Genomic DNA, 17,986 nt, shown 5'->3' with positions numbered 1-17,986 from the left:
GAAATATATTGATAAACTATATATGGATAGGTTCGTGATATCAACCGGAGACCAAGTCAAAATATATATATCTTCAAGGCAATAGTGAGTATATAGTCCCACTTTTAAACTCTAAACATTTCGGGGTGAGAATACATGTATTTTATGTTTTACGTTATGGACACAAGTAACTGAAAAATATATTCTACATTGAGTTGTACCACTGGCATACTTCCCTGTAGCTTGGTAACTACTATTTACAGCGGTATTGTAAACGCGAATCCTGTTGATAGATCTATCGGGCCTGACAACCCCAACCAGACTGGACGACCAGTATTCAACGGTTGCACAGTACTTCGTTTCGTGACTATACTTGGTACGGTGTAGTAAGATTTCATAATAAAGGGAATATGCGACGTGATTAAATGTTAAGTATGGTTACCAAGTGCTCAACCACTTAGAATATTTTTATTAAAATGTTTATATATGAAATCTTGTGGTCTATATATATATATATTGCTGCCAGCATTAAACCTATATCTCACCAACTTTATGTTGACGTTTTAAGCATGTTTATTCTCAGGTGATAACTAAAAGCTTCCGCTGCAACATGTTGAATTTAAGCAAGATCTTGAGTATGCATATTTGTGTCAAAAATAAAACTGCATATCCGAGGAATTGTAATGTAAAATATGCTAGAAATCGTATTGTTATCATCACATGTAAAGTTTGTAAGTCTAAGATTATCGCTAAACGATAATCATCTTTATATTGTCTAAAGCTTGTATTAACATAAGAGTTATGGTTTGTAATGTAAAATAAATGCAGTTGTTCTTTTAAAAATGTCGCATATAGAGGTCAATACCTCGCAATGAAATCATACGTTATCTAACTCGTTCTTATGGTTAAGGACGGGTTATGACATGTGGTATCAGAGCGGTGGTCTTAGCGAACCAGGTTTGCATTAGTGTGTCTAACTGATAAGTCGTTAGGATACATTAGTAAGTCTGGACTTTGACCGGATCTGATTTAACAACCATTGCTTATCATTGTTGGTTAAAATTTATATGTAAATATTATGTAGTACTAATGGGTTAGTTGTTGTGTGATAGATGTCGGGCTCAAAACTTATTATCACATTCAGCGACTCCGAACCAGAATCTTCAGATGGTGTTCCAGTCATTAACCTATCCGATGACGAAAATGATATCTTTGGGGAAGACTCACAAATTCCGGATGAACCAACAATAAAGAACCCGGAAAGTGAACCCAAGTAGGAAAGTGAACCCGAGGAGGAAAGTGAACCCGAGGAAGAAATACAAGAAATTACGAAAGACAAGTTCGAACTAGGAAAGAAACGAAAGGCTAATGAATTAGAAAATTCAAATCCTGAGTTTAGTAAGGATGATGTGGCACCAACTCCACTAGACACTACCACCCCTATTCCCGCTATTCCTATTCGTTCTATCCCGGCATCTAGTTCTTCAGCCCCACAGCCAAAATATAGGCAGATAGCTAGGATAAGCGTTAGGCCATTCCTTGAACCTAAACGTCCTAGAAAATAGACCAAACGATGTGCTGCCGTATTAAACCATGGGATCATATAATGTTTTGTATAATATTATTAGTGTGGTTTGCTTAATGTTCGATGTAAGATAAGCATATGTAAAATAGTGAAGTATGAAATGCAATAATTTTCCATGGTTAAGTATTATTTAGATTGTAGTAATTGGTTCTGTACTAAGCTATTAAGTATGAACATTAACGGGTAGGTACTACCCTAGATATAATTATAAAATGCTAATAAGAAGAAAAGGCTTTTATAATAATACCTGGTTCATATTGTTAACAAGCTATAATGTACTATAAATACACACTACATCTATAATATTCCATGTGAATAATTATTTTCTTTCATTAGGAAATGGCGCGATTGAATCGAATGACAGAACAAGAAGTCGAGGAATTCATCAACCAGCGAGTGAACGACAGAATGTTATGGGTCGAAGCTGCAAGAGCTGCTGCAGTTAACCCAAATCCTCGTGTAGGATGCACCTACAAAACTTTTCAAGCTTGCAAGCCCTCATCATTCAGTGGAACAGAAGGACCGATCGGTTTAATCCGGTGGATAGAAAAGATGGAGACTGTATTTAAAATCAGTGGTTGTGTTGAAAAGGACATGACCAAGTATGCATCGTGCACTTTACAAGATAGTGCACTCACGTGGTGGAAAAATTATGTGAAGGCTGTAGGAGGAGATGTAGCTTATGATACTCCATGGGAAGAATTCAAAATAATGTTAATCAACGAGTATTGTCCAAGGAACGAGGTTAGGAAGTTGGAAGATGAATTACGAAGCCTGAAGGTTGTTGGTACTGAAATCACCAACTACAATCAGCGATTCATGGAATTAGTTTTGCTATGTCCTGAATTGGTTCCAACCGAAGAACGGAAGATTGAAATGTACAAAGATGGTTTGCCCAAAAAGGTCAAGGCAAATGTTACAGCATCGAAACCTAAGACAATTCATGAAGCTATAACCATGGCAAACGAGCTAATGGATCAGGTCATCATGGATAAGAAAGTATCCAATACTGATGTGAAGGTATCAGGTAACAAAAGAAAGTGGAATGGAAATTATGATCGAGGTAACCAACAACAATCTTTTAAGAAACAAGAAATCACGCAAGGTGCGGGTAGTGGTTTAAGCTTTGGTTATAAAGGACAAAATCCTTTATGCAACCGATGCCACAAACATCACTCTAGCTACTGTAATGTGGTATGCAACAAATGTAATCGAAAGGGTCATCTTGCTGAAGATTGTAGGGCTCTCGTTACAAATACAAATGGTACCAAGACTCCTGCCACCAATGCAAATAGAACTGCTTTGGCTACCATTACTTGTTATGGGTGTGTAAAACAAGGTCACTATAAGAGCCAGTGCCCGAATCCTGAGAAGAATATCGGACCTGCACGTGGGAGAGCATTTATTATTAATGCTAGAGAGGCATGTGAAGACCCGGAGCTTGTTACGGGTACGTTTACCATTAATAACTTATCAGCATCTATTATATTTGATACTGGTGCCGATAGAAGTTACGTGTGTAGAAATTTTTACACTAAATTGAATTGTTCATCATTACCTCTAGATGCTAAGTACATGATTGAGTTAGCTAATGGTAAACTAATTAAAGCCGATAGAAATTACATTTAACAAGATCGTTAACTTAAAGGTTTCAAAACAACACTTACATGCAACGACTAACGATGACTTAACGACTCAGTTAAAATGTATATACATGTAGTGTATTTAGATGTATTAGTACACTTTTGAAAGACTTCAAGACACATATCAAAGTATTTCTACTTAACAAAAATGCTTACAATTACATCCTCATTCATTTTCATCAACAATTCTACTCATATGCAACCGTATTCGTACTCGTACAATACCCAGCTCCTAGATGTACACACTATTGGTATATACACATAAAAATCTACTCCTTAACAGCCTTAAATGATTAAGGAACATGTGGAACCAACCATTTGTCAACTAGCATGAATTATTTAGCAAGAAAACAAACTTAAGAATCTTTTCTTTCTTTATAATGAGTAAAAACATTTTTATGATTTCACCTCATTTTTCCATTCCATTTTCTCATACTTACACTCCAAATTCTCTCTCAAAATACTCCTAACATCATACTTGATCATCTCTAAGCATTTTCACCATCTTTTATCTTCAATTACAAGCTTTAATCATCATAAAAATAACCATTCAAGAACACTTCAATAAATCTTTCAAACTTGCTAGATTACTTCGAAGCTTTCAAATCCATTCCAAGTAATCATCCAAGATCAAGAAAATTTTGTTAATCACAGTAGGTTTTCATTCTAAATCAAAGAACTTCTAAGCCATCAAAGATCCTTTGAAGCTCAAGCTTATTTTTCATCATTTCCAGTAGGTTTACCTACTACACTTAAGGTTCGTGAATCGATCCATGGCCAAGTCTTAAATTTCTGACGAAGTAAAAATCTGTGAAAGTGAGTTATAGTCCCACTTTTAAAATCTATTATTTTTGGGATGAGAATACATGCAGTTTATAAATGTTTTACAAAATAGACACAAGTAATCGAAAATACTTTCTATGTTAGATTATCGAACCGAATATGCCCCTTTTTAGCTTGGTAGCCTAAGAATTAGGGAAATGGCCCCTAATTGACGCGAATCCTAAAGATAGATCTATTTGGCCCAACAAGCCTCATCTGAGTTACGGATGCTTTAGTACTTCGATTTATCATATCCGATGAGAGTCCCAGAATGATGGGGATATTCTATATGCATCATGTTAAGGTCGGTTACCAGGTGTTCAACATATGAATGAATTTTATCTCTATGTAGTTTGCGAAATGCTTGATATGAGATGTATATTTATGGAAAAAATGAAATCTTGTGGTCTATTATTACGATTTGATAAATATATAGGTTAAACCTATGACTCACCAACATTTTTGTTGACGTTTTAAGCATGTTTATTCTCAGGTGATTATTAAGAGCTTCCGTTGTTGCATGCTAATTTAAGGACAAGTGTTGGAGTTAGCATGCTTGTATAATATTGTTTAAAAAATGCATTCGAAGGCTTATATTGTTGTTTAATATTATTGTAAACCATTATGTAATGGTCGTGTGAAAACGCTATATTTTAGATTATCATTATTTGATAATCGTCGTAATATTTTAAAACTTTATCAATAAATAAAGGTTATGGTTGTTTTAAAAATCTAATGCAGTCTTTGAAAAATGTCTCATATAGAGGTCAAAACCTCGCAACAACATCAATTATTATGGAACGTTTATAATCAATATGAACGGGACATTTCAGTTGGTATCCGAGCGTTGGTCTTAGAGAAGCAAAAATTTACATTAGTGTGTCTTATTGAGTTTGTAGGATGCATTAGTGAGTCTGGACTTCAAACGTAAATTTTTCTTTAAAAACGATTGCTTAACACTTTTTGTTGAAAATTATATATTACTAACATGTAAATATTATGTGATATATTAATCTCTTAATGTGTTTGATATTGGGGGATAGATGTCTACCTCTAGTACAAATCCCGTTGACCCACCTAATAATAATGAAGAGTTGAAAATATATTGGGAAGACTCACAAATTCCCGAAGAGGAACCGGAAGAAGAGGAACCGGAAGAAGAGGAACCGGAAGAAGAGGAACCAGAAGAAGAGGAACCGGAAGAAGAAGAGGTTTCGGAGGAGGAAATATTAGAAACCACTGAAAAATAGATAAATAAAAGAAAACCCTCAACCAATGGACCAAAATTAATAATGGTCAATGGTGTTTTCGCATAGGAATCAAAATATTGGGAAGATTACCAATTTTCGATGAATCGGATCCCAATGAGGATTCCGATGATGTTATAGAAATTACCCCGACCCAATTTGAAAAGGCAAAAGAAAATAATAAGGGAAAAGGCGTCAAAATAGAGAAACCTAATTCCAACCCCGATGACCTCTATGTTAACATGAAATATCCTGATGGGAAATACCGTCAACACCCGTATTTCTTAAGTTTTAGCTATAACCCGGGAACATCTAAGCCACCAGGTTTTTCTAGACAATTTGTTAAAAGAACGGCTCGTATTAGGGGGCACCATATATCCCTAGGAAATTAGCGAAACAAACCAAGTCCTAAGAAGAAGAAACAATTGAGTCGGAATAAAGAGTTGTAATCATGCGATGTAATATATGTAATATAGTGTGCTTGTGCTTTTATGATATATGTAGAAATTGCTTGTATTCTTTGTTAAGTATCTTTTATGAATCTAACCCTCGTCTATTTTTACAGTATAAAAACACAAAATGGATGTTAAGGATAGACAACCAAAAATTTTAGAAGACCTACCCGGGGACATGATTGATGAAATCTTGTCTAGAGTCAGTCAGAATTCGTCGGCATAATTATTTACGGCAAAATTATTTTGTAGAATATTTGAAGAATGTTCCAGGCATGCCTTAGTTTATAAAAGGCTTTCTTTTGAAATATGGGGTATAACACATTGGGGAGACCTTAAGTTACGCCGTGTTTTTTTTAAAGCGTTAAATGCAGGGAACCCAAGTGCAATTTTACGCTACGGGTTAAGAACCTATTTTGACTCAACATATCCCAACATAGGACTTCGTGCTTTAGAAAGAGCTTCTAACATGCAACATAAAGAAGCATGTTATGCTTACGGGTTAGTGATGTTCGCTTCTCGCCAATGTGAGAAAAAGAACATCGGATTACAACTTTTAAATAAAACATTCACACAAGTGACGGATTCGGTAGTTGGGGTGAGAAACAAGGTTTTTAGATTGTTACGGGGCTGTTGGGCATTATGAAACCCTCGTCCTTTTGACGATGTTACAACATGCTGCCTAGCTAACGATCACAATGGTTATCTGCCACATAACCAAGGATGGGAAATAATATTAGTACAACCAGAATGCATGACTTGTTTCTGGACTTATAAATTACGTGTCTTTATTGCCTTTGTTGAACGACTTGCATATTAACTAGGATTGTCTTCGAAACTACTTTGTATCAAAGTTATTGTGTGCTATATTTTATGCTATATGTAAAATAGCGGTATTATAAATTTGTAAAAATATTGTATAAAAGTTTGAACGCGAAATATTATTTGTATTTAGTTTTTCATATAGAATCGTAGTAGTTGAATTGTATATTAGCTACTAAGTATGAACTTAACGGGTAGGTACTACCCGAATTAAAACTATAAAATGCTAATATGAAGAAAAAGCTTTTATAAATATGTTCATATTATGCTACGAAATACTATTGACTACTCTTAAATTCTATATGATTAACTCAATTCTTTTGGCTATTTTTGAAGAAATGGCACCGACGACTCGACAGAACTTGAACATGAGTGAGGAAGACTTCCGTATTTTCTTTGCTGCGAACATAGCCGCAGTGCAGTCCGCAATGCAAAATAACAACAATAACTCTGATTCTAGCAGTGGAACTAATTCCACAAGAAATCGTATAGGATGCTCCTACAAAGAATTCACTGCCTGTAAACCTTTAGAATTCGATGGAACCGAGGGTCCAATCGAATTAAAATGGTGGACCGAAAAGGTTGTATCGGTGTTTACCATAAGTAAATGTACTGAAGAAGACAAAGTAAAGTACGCTACGCATACCTTCACAGGTACTGCATTAACATGGTGGAACACCTATCTCGAGCAGGTGGGACAAGATGTTGCTTATGCACTACCGTGGTCAGCATTCAAGCACTTGATGAATGAGCAGTACCATCCCAGAAACAAGGTCAATAAGCTCAAGGTAGAACTTAGAGGATTACGAACGCAACGTTTCGACATCACCACGTACGAACGACGATTCACAAAGTTGTGCCTATTGTGTCCAAGAGCGTTCGAAGATGAAGAGGAGAAGATTGACGCATTTGTAAAAGGGTTACCAGAAAGGATTCAAGAAGATGTGAGTTCACACGAGCCTGCCTCCCTACAAAAGGCAAGTTGAATGGATCACAAAATCATAAATCAGATTGAGGGAAGGATTAAAGAACAGGCGGCCGAAGACGCCAACACAAAACAAATCAAGAGAAATTGGGAAGAAAACTGTAGTGACCCGAACTTTTCCATGTTTATATATATTAATTGAGATTGATATTTACATTATTAAATGTTTCCAACATGTTAAGCAATCAAACTTGTTAAGACTTGATTAATTGAAATATGTTTCATATAGACAATTGACCACCCAAGTTGACCGGTGATTCACGAACGTTAAAACTTGTAAAAACTATACGATGACATATATATGGTTATATATATAGTTAACATGTTTTTATTATAAGTATGTATCTCATTAGGTATTTTAACAATGAGTTATATACGTAAAAATGAGACTATTAATTTAAGAAACTCGAAAACGATATATATAACGATTATCGTTATAACAACGTCTTACTAGGTACATATGAATCATATTAAGATATTGATACACTTGGTTAATTATGTTAAATGATAAGTAAATATATTATTAATTGTATTAACAATGAAATACATATGTAAAAATAAGACTACTAACTTAATGATTTCGAAACGAGACATATATGTAACGATTATCGTTGTAACGACATTTAACTGTATATACATCATACTAAGATATATTATATATCATAATATCATGATAATATAACAATTTAACATCTCATTTGTTATAATAAACAATGGGTTAACAACATTCAACAAGATCGTTAACCTAAAGGTTTCAAAACAACATTTACATGTAACGACTAACGATGACTTAACGACTCAGTTAAAATGTATATACATGTAGTGTTTTAATATGTATTCATACACTTTTGAAAGACTTCAAGACACTTATCAAAATACTTCTACTTAACAAAAATGCTTACAATTACATCCTCGTTCAGTTTCATCAACTATTCTACTCGTATGCACCCGTATTCGTAATCGTACAATACACAGCTTTTAGATGTATGTACTATTGGTATATACACTCCAATTATTAGCTCTTAGCAGCCCATGTGAGTTACTTAACACATGTGGGAACCATCATTTGGCAACTAGCATGAAATATCTCATAAAATTACAAAAATATGAGTAATCATTCATGACTTATTTACATGAAAACAAAATTACATATCCTTTATATCTAATCCATACACCAACGACCAAAAACACCTACAAACACTTTAATTCTTCAATTTTCTTCATCTAATTGATCTCTCTCAAGTTCTATCTTCAAGTTCTAAGTGTTCTTCATATATTCTACAAGTTCTAGTTACATAAAATCAAGAATACTTTCAAGTTTGCTAGCTCACTTCCAATCTTGTAAGGTGATCATCCAACCTCAAGAAATCTTTGTTTCTTACAGTAGGTTATCATTCTAATACAAGGTAATAATCATATTCAAACTTTGGTTCAATTTCTATAACTATAACAATCTTATTTCAAGTGATGATCTTACTTGAACTTGTTTTCGTGTCATGATTCTGCTTCAAGAACTTCGAGCCATCCAAGGATCCATTGAAGCTAGATCCATTTTTCTCTTTTCCAGTAGGTTTATCCAAGGAACTTAAGGTAGTAATGATGTTCATAACATCATTTGATTCATACATATAAAGCTATCTTATTCGAAGGTTTAAACTTGTAATCACTAGAACATAGTTTAGTTAATTCTAAACTTGTTCGCAAACAAAAGTTAATCCTTCTAACTTGACTTTTAAAATCAACTAAACACATGTTCTATATCTATATGATATGCTAACTTAATGATTTAAAACCTGGAAACACGAAAAACACCGTAAAACCGGATTTACGCCGTCGTAGTAACACCGCGGGCTGTTTTGGGTTAGTTAATTAAAAACTATGATAAACTTTGATTTAAAAGTTGTTATTCTAAGAAAATGATTGTTATTATGAACATGAAACTATATCCAAAAATTATGGTTAAACTCAAAGTGGAAGTATGTTTTCTAAAATGGTCATCTAGACGTCGTTCTTTCGACTGAAATGACTACCTTTACAAAAACGACTTGTAACTTATTTTTCTGACAATAAACCTATACTTTTTCTGTTTAGATTCATAAAATAGAGTTCAATATGAAACCATAGCAATTTGATTCACTCAAAACGGATTTAAAATGAAGAAGTTATGGGTAAAACAAGATTGGATAATTTTTCTCATTTTAGCTACGTGAAAATTGGTAACAAATCTATTCCAACCATAACTTAATCAACTTGTATTGTATATTATGTAATCTTGAGATACCATAGACACATATACAATGTTTCGACCTATCATGTCGACACATCTATATATGTTTCGGAACAACCATAGACACTCTATATGTGAATGTTGGAGTTAGCTATACAGGGTTGAGGTTGATTCCAAAATATATATAGTTTGAGTTGTGATCAATACTGAGATACGTATACACTGGGTCGTGGATTGATTCAAGATAATATTTATCGATTTATTTCTGTACATCTAACTGTGGACAACTAGTTGTAGGTTACTAACGAGGACAGCTGACTTAATAAACTTAAAACATCAAAATATATTAAAAGTGTTGTAAATATATTTTGAACATACTTTGATATATATGTATATATTGTTATAGGTTCGTGAATCAACCAGTGGCCAAGTCTTACTTCCCGACGAAGTAAAAATCTGTGAAAGTGAGTTATAGTCCCACTTTTAAAATCTAATATTTTTGGGATGAGAATACATGCAGGTTTTATAAATGATTTACAAAATAGACACAAGTACGTGAAACTACATTCTATGGTTGAATTATCGAAATCGAATATGCCCCTTTTTATTAAGTCTGGTAATCTAAGAATTAGGGAACAGACACCCTAATTGACGCGAATCCTAAAGATAGATCTATTGGGCCTAACAAACCCCATCCAAAGTACCGGATGCTTTAGTACTTCGAAATTTATATCATATCCGAAGGGTGTCCCGGAATGATGGGGATATTCTTATATATGCATCTTGTTAATGTCGGTTACCAGGTGTTCACCATATGAATGATTTTTATCTCTATTTATGGGATGTGTATTGAAATATGAAATCTTGTGGTCTATTATTATAATTTGATATATATAGGTTAAACCTATAACTCACCAACATTTTTGTTGACGTTTTAAGCATGTTTATTCTCAGGTGATTATTAAGAGCTTCCGCTGTCGTATACTTAAATAAGGACGAGATTTGGAGTCTATGCTTGTATGATATTGTGTAAAAACTGCATTCAAGAAACTTATTTTGTTGTAACATATTTGTATTGTAAACCATTATGTAATGGTCGTGTGTAAACAGGATATTTTAGATTATCATTATTTGATAATCTACGTAAAGCTTTTTAAAACCTTTATCTATGAAATAAAGGTTATGATTTGTTTTAAAAATGAATGCAGTCTTTGAAAAACGTCTCATATAGAGGTCAAAACCTCGCAACGAAATCAATTAATATGGAACGTTTTTAATCAATAAGAACGGGACATTTCAGTTGGTATCCGAGCGTTGGTCTTAGAGAACCAGAAAATTTGCATTAGTGTGTCTTATCGAGTTTGTTAGGATGCATTAGTGAGTCTGGACTTCGACCGTGTTTTCCTTAAAAATGATTGCTTAACATTTTTGTTGGAAACTATATATTTTTAACATATGAATATTATGTGATATATTAATCTCTTATCATGTTTGATATTATGTGATAGATGTCTACCTCTAGAACAAGTCCATTGACTCACCTAATAATAATGAAGAGTCAAATGTAAATTGGAATGATTCGTGGACTGATTCACAAGTTCCCGAAGAGGAACCGGAAGAAGAGTCGGAACCGGAAGAAGAATCGGAACCGGAAGAAGAATCGGAACCGGATGAAGAAGTAGAACCGGTGGGGGAAATAATAAAACGGTTAAGTAAAACAAAATCATCAACCAACCGACCAAGGTTAATTATGGTCAATGGTGTTTCCGCCAAGGAAGCAAAATATTGGGAGGATTACCAATTCTCCGATGAATCGGATTCCGACGAGAATTCCGATGATGTTATAGAAATTACCCCAACTGAATTTAAAAAGGCAAAAGAAAATAATAAGGGAAAGGGCATAAAAATAGAGAAATCTAATTCCAACCCCGATGAACTTTATATGTATCGTCAACCCCCGAAGTCCTTAATTTGTAACAATGACCCGGGAACCTCTAAACCACCAGGTTTTTCTAAACCGTTATGGAAAACGACAGTTAGTATTAGGGGAACATCATATATCCCTAGAAACTTGGCAAAACGAACCAAAACCGAAGAAGAAGAAACGAGCGAGTCGGAATAAGATAGTTGTTTTCGTGTGGTGTAATATATGTAATATAGTGTTCTTATGCTTTATGATATATGTAAAAATTGCTTGTATTAATAAGTATTTTTTATGAATCTAACTCTTGTCTATTTTACAGTTTAAAAACACAAAATGGATAGACAACCCAATATTTTAAGAGACCTACCCGGAGACATGATTGATGAAATCTTGTCTAGAGTCGGTCAGAATTCCTCGGCACAACTAATTAAGGCGAGATCAGTTTGTAAGACATTCGAAGAACGTTCCAAGAATGTCATGGTTTATAAGAGACTTTCGTTTGAAAGATGGGGGATATCACATTGGGAAACCCATAAGTTACGATGTGTTTACTTTGACGCATATATTGCGGGGAACCCAAATGCTATTTTACGCAACGGGTTAAGAAATTATTTTGACTCAATATATCCGAATATTGGACTTCGTGATTTAGAAAAAGCGGCTAACATGCAACATAAAGAAGCATGTTATGCTTACGGATTAGTAATGTTCGCTTCTCACCAAAGTGAGAACAAGAACATCGGGCTACAACTATTAAACAAAACGTTTCCACAAGTGACGGAGTCGGTAATTGGGGTAAGAAATGAGGTTTTTAGATTATTACGGGACTGTTGGACATTACGTAACCCTCGTCCCTTTGACGACGTTACAACACGCTGTCTTATCAACGGCCATAACAGTTATGTTCCACAAGACCAAGGATGGGAAGTAGTCCTAGTAAAACCAGAATGCATGACTTGTTTCTGGACGTATGAATTACGTGTCTTTATTGCCTTTGCTGAACGACTTGTGTACTAGCTAGAATTATCTTCACAACTATCTTGTATCAAAGTTATTGTGTGCTATATTTCATGCTTTATGTAAAATAAGAGGTATTGTAAGTTTGTAAAATATTGTATAAAAGTTTGAACGCGAAATATTATTATAATCAGCTTTTCATATAGAATTGTAGTAGTTGAATTGTATATTAGCTACTAAGTATGAACTTAACGGGTAGGTACTACCCGAATTTAAACTTATAAAATGCTAATATGAAGAAAAAGCTTTTATAAATGAGTTCATATTATGCTATGAAATACTATTAACTACTCTTAATATTCTGTATGATTAACTTGTTCCATTTGACTATTTTGAAGGAAATGGCACCGACTACTCGACACACCGTGAATATGAATGAAGAGGAATTCCGTACTTTTCTAGCTTCAAACATAGCCGCAGTACAGGCTGCGCTACATACCAACAATAACCTTGGATCTAGCAGTACAGGAAATCGTGTAGGATGCACCTACAAAGAATTTACTGCCTGCAAACCTTTGGAATTTGATGGAACCGAAGGACCGATCGGATTGAAACAGTGGACCGAGAAGGTCGAATCGGTATTTGCCATAAGTAAGTGTACTGAAGAGGACAAAGTGAAGTACGCTACGCATACCTTCATAGGTTCTGCGTTAACATGGTGGAATACCTATCTAGAGCAAGTGGGACAAGACGATGCGTACGCACTACCGTGGTCAGCATTCAAGCACTTGATGAACGAGAAGTACCGTCCCAGAACCGAGGTCAATAAGCTCAAGATAGAACTTAGAGGGTTACGAACCCAAGGATTTGATATTACCACGTACGAAAGACGATTCACAGAATTGTGCCTATTGTGTCCGGGAGCATTCGAAGATGAGGAAGAGAAGATCGACGTGTTTGTGAAAGGATTACCGGAAAGAATCCAAGAAGATATAAGTTCACACGAGCCCGCCTCCATACAACAGGCATGTAGAATGGCTCACAAACTAGTGAACCAGATTGAAGAAAGAATTAAAGAACAGACTGCTGAAGAGGCCAATGTGAAGCAAGTCAAAAGAAAGTGGGAGGAAAACGGTGATAAGAATCACCAATACAACAACAACAGCAATTACAACAATAATCGCAGCAATTATCCCAACAATCGCAACATCAATCGCAACTACAACAAACGGCCCAACAACAACAACAACAACAACAACAACAACAACAACAACAACAACAACAACTACAACAATCATCCCAACAACAATAATAACCGCAATAACAACAACAATCAGAAGCTGCTATGCCAAAGGTGTGAAAAGTATCACTCGGGGTTCTGCACCAAATTTTGCAACAAGTGTAAAAGAAATGGTCATAGCGCGGCGAAGTGTGAGGTCTACGGACCAGGGGTTAATAGAACGAAAGGAACAAATGGTGTCGGAACGAGTAATGGCGGAGCAAGTAGTGTCGGAGCAAGTTATGCCAATGTAGTTTGTTATAAATGTGGAAAACCGGGCCACATTATTAGAAATTGCCCGAACCAGGAGAACACGAATGGACAAGGCCGCGGAAGAGTTTTCAATATTAATGTGGCAGAGGCACAAGAAGACCTGGAGCTTGTTACGAGTACGTTTCTTATTGACAATAAATCTGCTTACGTTTTATTTGATTCGGGTGCGGATAGAAGCTATATGAGTAGAGATTTTTGTGCTAAATTAAGTTGTCCATTGACGCCTTTGGATAGTAAATTTTTACTCGAATTAGCAAATGGTAAATTAATTTCAGCAGATAATATATGTCGGAATCGAGAAATTAAACTGGTTAGCGAAACATTTAAGATTGATTTGATACCAGTAGAGTTAGGGAGTTTTGATGTGATAATCGGTATGGACTGGTTGATAGAAGTGAAAGCAGAGATCGTTTGTTACAAAAATGCAATTCGCATTATACGAGAAAAAGGAAAACCCTTAATGGTGTACGGAGAAAAGGGCAACACGAAGCTACATCTTATTAGTAATTTGAAGGCACAAAAACTAATAAGAAAAGGTTGCTATGCTGTTCTAGCACACGTCGAGAAAGTACAAACTGAAGAAAAGAGCATCAATGATGTTCCCATTGCAAAAGAATTTCCCGATGTATTTCCGAAAGAATTACCGGGATTACCCCCACATCGATCCGTTGAATTTCAAATAGATCTTGTACCAGGAGCTGCACCAATAGCTCGTGCTCCTTACACACTCGCACCCAGCGAGATGAAAGAACTGCAAAGCCAATTACAAGAACTTTTAGAGCGTGGTTTCATTCGACCAAGCACATCACCGTGGGGAGCTCCTGTTTTGTTTGTCAAGAAGAAAGATGGTACATTCAGGTTGTGTATCGACTACCGAGAGTTGAACAAACTTACCATCAAGAACCGCTACCCACTACCGAGAATCGACGACTTATTTGATCAACTACAAGGCTCGTCTGTTTATTCAAAGATTGACTTACGTTCCGGGTATCATCAAATGTGGGTGAAAGAAGATGATATTCCAAAGACGGCTTTCAGAACACGTTATGGTCATTACGAGTTTATGGTCATGCCATTTGGTTTAACTAATGCACCAGCTGTGTTCATGGACCTTATGAACCGAGTGTGTGGACCATACCTTGACAAGTTTGTCATTGTTTTCATTGATGACATACTTATTTACTCAAAGAATGACCAAGAACACGGTGAACATTTGAGAAAGGTGTTAGAAGTATTGAGGAAGGAAGAATTGTACGCTAAGTTTTCAAAGTGTGCATTTTGGTTGGAAGAAGTTCAATTCCTCGGTCACATAGGGAACAAAGAAGGTATTAAGGTGGATCCGGCAAAGATAGAAACTGTTGAAAAGTGGGAAACCCCGAAAACTTCGAAACACATACGCTAATTTTTAGGACTAGCTGGTTACTACAGAAGGTTCATCCAAGATTTTTCTAGAATAGCAAAACCCTTGACTGCATTAACGCATAAAGGGAAGAAATTTGAATGGAATGATGAACAAGAGAAAGCGTTTCAGTTATTGAAGAAAAAGCTAACTACGGCACCTATATTGTCATTGCCTGAAGGGAATGATGATTTTGTGATTTATTGTGACGCATCAAAGCAAGGTCTCGGTTGTGTATTAATGCAACGAACGAAGGTGATTGCTTATGCTTCTAGACAATTGAAGATTCTCGAACAAAATTATACGACGCATGATTTGGAATTAGGAGCGGTTGTTTTTGCATTAAAGACTTGGAGGCACTACTTATATGGGGTCAAAAGTATTATATATACCGACCACAAAAGTCTTCAACACATATTTAATCAGAAACAACTGAATATGAGGCAGCGTAGGTGGATTGAATTGTTGAATGATTACGACTTTGAGATTGGTTACCACCCGGGGAAGGCAAATGTGGTAGCCGATGCCTTGAGCAGGAAGGACAGAGAACCCATTCGAGTAAAATCTATGAATATAATGATTCATAATAACCTTACTACTCAAATAAAGGAGGCGCAACAAGGAGTTTTAAAAGAGGGAAATTTAAAGGATGAAATACCCAAAGGATCGGAGAAGCATCTTAATATTCGGGAAGACGGAACCCGGTATAGGGCTGAAAGGATTTGGGTACCAAAATTTGGAGATATGAGAGAAATGGTACTTAGAGAAGCTCATAAAACCAGATACTCAATAAATCCTGGAACGGGGAAGATGTACAAGGATCTCAAGAAATATTTTTGGTGGCCGGGTATGAAAGCCGATGTTGCTAAATACGTAGGAGAATGTTTGACGTGTTCTAAGGTCAAAGCTGAGCATCAGAAACCATCAGGTCTACTTCAACAACCCGAAATCCCAGAATGGAAATGGGAAAACATTACCATGGATTTCATCACTAAATTGCCAAGGACTGCAAGTGGTTTTGATACTATTTGGGTAATAGTTGATCGTCTCACCAAATCAGCACACTTCCTGCCAATAAGAGGAGATGACAAGATGGAGAAGTTAGCACGACTGTATTTGAAGGAAGTCGTCTCCAGACATGGAATACCAATCTCTATTATCTCTGATAGGGATGGCAGATTTATTTCAAGATTCTGGCAGACATTACAGCAAGCATTAGTAACTCGTCTAGACATGAGTACTGCCTATCATCCACAAACGGATGGGCAGAGCGAAAGGACGATACAAATGCTTGAAGACATGCTACGAGCATGTGTTATTGATTTCGAAAACAGTTGGGATCGACATCTACCGTTAGCAGAATTTTCCTACAACAACAGCTACCATTCAAGCATTGAGATGGCGCCGTTTGAAGCACTTTATGGTAGAAAGTGCAGGTCTCCGATTTGTTGGAGTGAAGTGGGGGATAGACAGATTACGGGTCCGGAGATTATACAAGAAACTACCGAGAAGATCATCCAAATTCAACAACGGTTGAAAACCGCCCAAAGTCGACAAAAGAGCTACGCTGACATTAAAAGAAAAGATATAGAATTTGAAATTGGAGAGATGGTCATGCTTAAAGTTGCACCTTGGAAAGGCATTGTTCAATTTGGTAAACGAGGGAAATTAAATCCAAGGTATATTGGACCATTCAAGATTATTGATCGTGTCGGACCAGTAGCTTACCGACTTGAGTTACCTCAACAACTCGCGGCTGTACATAACACTTTCCACGTCTCGAATTTGAAGAAATTTTTTGCTAAAGAAGATCTCACTATTCCGTTAGATGAAACCCAAATCAACGAAAAACTTCAATTCATCGAAGAACCCGTCGAAATAATGGATCGTGAGGTTAAAAGACTTAAGCAAAACAAGATACCAATTGTTAAGGTTCGATGAAATGCTCGTAGAGGACCCGAGTTCACCTGGGAGCATGAAGATCAGATGAAGAAGAAATACCCGCATCTATTTCCAGAAGATTCGTCAACACCTTCAACAGCTTAAAATTTCAGGACGAAATTTATTTAACGGGTAGGTACTGTAGTGACCCGAACTTTTCCATGTTTATATATATTAATTGAGATTGATATTTACATGATTAAATGTTTCCAACATATTAAGCAATCAAACTTGTTAAGACTTGATTAATTGAAATATGTTTCATATAGACAATTGACCACCCAAGTTGACCGGTGATTCACGAACGTTAAAACTTGTAAAAACTATACGATGACATATATATGGTTATATATATAGTTAACATGTTTTTATTATAAGTATGTATCTCATTAGGTATTTTAACAATGAGTTATATACATAAAAATGAGACTATTAATTTAAGAAACTCGAA

This window comes from Rutidosis leptorrhynchoides, chromosome 10, assembly GCF_046630445.1.
Source record: "Rutidosis leptorrhynchoides isolate AG116_Rl617_1_P2 chromosome 10, CSIRO_AGI_Rlap_v1, whole genome shotgun sequence".
NCBI lineage: Eukaryota > Viridiplantae > Streptophyta > Magnoliopsida > Asterales > Asteraceae > Rutidosis > Rutidosis leptorrhynchoides.
Note: the sequence above shows the minus strand (reverse complement) of the source record.